General features: G+C 40.9%; 1 protein-coding gene across 4 annotated transcripts in view; it reads right to left on the minus strand.

Annotated features, from left to right (window-relative positions):
- AFTPH (aftiphilin) overlaps positions 1 to 351 on the minus strand; it is a 65,439-nt gene extending 65,088 nt beyond the window's left edge. For 2 of the 4 annotated variants that reach the window (XM_005884554.2, XM_005884553.2), the window contains exon 1: positions 107 to 347. The gene's annotated coding sequence lies outside the window, so the exon portion shown is untranslated. Of the gene's footprint in view, positions 1 to 106 lie in introns of all 4 variants that reach the window. The other 2 variants (XM_014532047.1, XM_014532048.1) reach the window with 2 other exon arrangements.
- Positions 352 to 4,101: the final 3,750 nt, after the last annotated feature.

The raw sequence follows: 4,101 nt of genomic DNA on the forward strand, positions 1-4,101 counted from the left end.
AGGGAGACAGGTGCCCCCTGGCCCGGCGAGGGTCTGGCGGGTGGGCTGGGTCCTCTCACCCTCTTCCCCGCAAGCGTGGCTGGGGGAGAGGAGCAGTGGCGCTTACCTGGCTCGTCCCGGGCGGCCGCGATGGGCATGGCTCAGGGGGCCGGGGAGGAACTGGCTCCCCCGGGGAAGGACTGGCTATTCCGACGCGGAGCTGGTGAGAGCGGAAGGCAATCGACTCACAGCCCTGTCAGCGAAGCAGCGCCATGGACGCCCACCCGGAGTTTCAGCGCTGCCGCGGAACCCCCATCCCATTACCCTCCGCCCTCTTCCGCCGCCGCTGCCGCCGCCTCCACCTCCTCCTCCGCGGAGACCCCCCGCCCACTCCACACACTCTCCCATCATGCAGCGGGGGAACCGCTGCTGCATACGTCACTTCCGGGCGCAGGTGGCTAGGTCGGGGCCGGGCGCTGGTGGGTGCTGGGGAGGCGTGTGGGAGGGAAACTCCAAGGGAGTTAGTGTCACAGAACACTACCCCGCGCAGACGCCGTCGCGCAGAGCGCCGGCCGCCATTTTGGGTGAGGGCAAGTTGCCCTATTCTTGACTTCCTTGGGAGTCACCGAGTCGTTCGAGGTCGGGGAGAGGCGGCGACGTCCTTCCGCACTCCGCCCGCCCGCCCAGGCGGCGCTCGGGGCGAGGGACAGGTGCTTCTTAGCGGATTCATATTGACGCTCAGCTCGGGACGAGTTCAGTCTCTTGCTCGCCCAATAAAATGACTAAGGTTTTGAAATACCGAATCCTATCTTCCAAAAAAACTACAGTGGAGCACTGATGAGCTTGTCCTTTTTCATTCACTCATCTCTCCCTCTTTTTAATTGAATATGACAGAAGAGGAAGCTGATGTTTAACAAATAAAGAAGAGATTGTTATACATGAAACTTACGAGGGGAAGCAAGAGGGGAAAGCCGCCGCCGCACTGACAAATCGTCTTGGAGACCCAACACCACAAATACGGGATTTTGTGAACGGATGGAGACTGTGGTTGTTTGTTTGTTTGTTTGTTTGACCGATGCTGCGGGAGACTATCCAGATGGAGACTGTGGTTGTTTGTTTGTTTGACCGATGCTGCGGGAGACTATCCGACGAAACTAAAGACATCCAATAAACTTCTGCGTTTCTCTAACAGGTCACACAGACTCTTTTTCTATCATCAGCCTTGAGCAGTTGGTCACTGCGGGTGTATAAGTTTCCCCCCGCGTTTATCATGAATAAAAACCAGAGTGCAAGGCTGCACGGGTCACTGTCTTCGTCTGGGGGGATGAGCCGGGGGTCCTTCTCCTCACATTTGCCACGCCTGCAACGGCGATCGGAATAATTTAAAATATTGCAAAACAGCAAAGCTCAACAGCTGCCCAGAGAAACGGGATGAAAAGCACCCCCTTCAGCCACCGGGAAGCGTCCACCCCTCGGAGCGGAGGAATTTCCCACGTTGGGGAAGATGAGGACAAAAGCAGTTCATCACGGTTTACCCCGCCTCCGCGATGTTCCGGGCGAATTACCTCGGAGCGTAGAACAGACCCGCATTTGTCTCCGCAGCTCCTTCGCTGTCAGATGCGCGTAGACGACATCCTTTTAACTTGGAGGACCTCCAATTGCTTCGTGGCCGTGCTGCTGGATTTCTGGTTATTGTTAAAGCGAGAGTAATCCATAGGGCTTGTCAAATGTATTCCTATTGTGCTTCGCCCCCTGCTGGTTTTAGCTCTCGTGCATGATTGCATATACATGTATATGTTAGTATAAGTTTATTACCGAAGAAGGAAAGAAACAAAAATTGTGTGTGTGTGTGTGTGTGTGTGTGTGTGTGTAGAAACTGGAAATTAATTCTTTTAGATGAACACATGCTTGTTTTTATTTGATAGCTCTACTCAATAGAAATATCAGAATAATAAGAACATATGACAAAATCTTAAAGCTGAACCTATATCAAGAAAATGTTTAAAGTGAAATAATTAAGCATCAAAACATTCAAAAGAAAACCCTGCTTTCAGAAAAAAATATCTTCCTGATTTCATAATAACATGTGATTATTATTTTTTTTTTCCAGGTAAATGCAGAAGCCAATCCTGTTCACTAAGGACAATTAAGAAATCAGAGGCCAACGTTGTACATGGAACTAGAGTAGTTATTTGGCCAGCTGACTTGGAAAGTCTTTATCTCTGAATGTTTTTTAAGATGATGAATCTGTGGGAAACATACTTACTAAATTCATTGCATTTGGGTCCAATGATAGTATTATTTTTGTTTACTCTTTAAAAATTATGACCATAACTACATTAGCTAAGATTTTGTATCAAGAAAAGAAAAAATAAATGACCAGTTATCATTTGTTGTATTTACTTTCTTTCTTTTTCTCCTGTGCAGAATTTTTACAAAGTTGTAGTCATCATATAAGTTGATTTTGTATCCTTTTGTTCACTTAAGAGTATGTTATAAGTATTCCCTACTATTGCTTAACATTTTGTAAAACCTTAATTTTACTTTCCTACATAGTATTCAATGGAATAGATAGACTGATTTATCCATTATCCTACTCATAGATATTTCCCACTATTATAAATAATATTTTGATGAAGATTTCTTTGCATGTGGCTTTGTCTGATTTTAGGGATTTCTTCTCAATATGAAAATGGTTGAGCCAAAAGGCTATATTTTACTGGTACTTCATCATCTCAGATTATATCTTAGAAGACTTCCAATTTACAATGTCACCAGTGATATAGGAATGTATCAATTTTACCTCCTCACCAGCAGTGGATAATAATTAAAAGAAATAAAAAGATAAAATTGTATTTTATAGACTAAAAGTTAAAAGAAACTTAAACATATATTGTATAAGATATCAACAAACAAGCAAGCACAAAACCCCAGCAATGTGTGGTTCTGGAAAAGTAATTTACACTGACTTTGTATGAATTACTTAACCTCTCTGGACCTCATATATGTCAAATGAGAGAAGAACTAGATCACAGATTCTCAACTCTACTAGGACAAGTAACTACTGTGTTTAGCACATGTATCTTTTTGGGAATATGGTCAAAGATTTGTCCCTTTCTGCAGAAAATGCTCATCCCCCAGATGCTCAAATTTCCTAAACCTAAATCTCATTAATAGAAGAGAGTCTATAAATGCCAGCTTAAGAAACCCTGTACCAGGAGATCTCTAAAGTCCTTTCCATATTTAAATATTTCCTATGACTTTACTTTATAACCCAGTAAACACTTTTAGTGGATAGTGATATATCCATAGATGCATTACTATTCAGCACACTTAAATTAGAGCTATAGGTATCAATCGGATTAGATTATAAAAACAAAAGTGAATTTTCTGAATACATATGAATTTTACAATGAATGTTACTTTAAAACTAAGTCAATACTTTATTACTTATAGTGGATAAATAGTGATATATTCATAGATGCATTACTATTCAGCACACTTAAACTAGAGCTATAGGTATCAATCAGATTAGATGATAAAAACAAAAGTGAATTTTCTGAATGAATACGTGAATTTTACAATAAATGTTACTTTAAAACTAAGTCAATACTTTATTACTTATGGATATGCATTTTATAGTAAAGTATAAAAATATGGACAGGCATGATATACACAAATTCATTATGGACTAGTATGAAATGGGTCAAAAAGTATTAAAGAAGACTTATCTGTAATTGCAATGTTTTATATCTTTAAAAGATCTGATGTAAATGTGACAAACCATTTATATTTTTTCCAGCTTTATTAAGATATATTTGGCAAAAAATTACATACATTTAAGGTGTAAAACTTGATGTTTTGATTAAACCATTTACATTTAATTCTAGGTGGAGGGTACATGGATGTTTGTTATATAATTATGTGCCATGTTCTATATATTCATTTTTTTCATGGTTAAAAAAATAACTTTTCCAGAACCAGCTAGTTTAAAACTATGAATTGTGAACAGGGTCCTAGAGATAGTTCTTGATTATGCTAATGCTAATATATTAGATTTGCAGAATATTTCAAAGTGCCTTTAAGTATGTTATATCTTCTGATTTTCACACAGATCCCTAT

Source organism: Myotis brandtii, unplaced genomic scaffold (genome assembly GCF_000412655.1).
Source record: "Myotis brandtii unplaced genomic scaffold, ASM41265v1 scaffold84, whole genome shotgun sequence".
In the NCBI taxonomy this organism is placed as follows: Eukaryota; Metazoa; Chordata; class Mammalia; order Chiroptera; family Vespertilionidae; genus Myotis; species Myotis brandtii.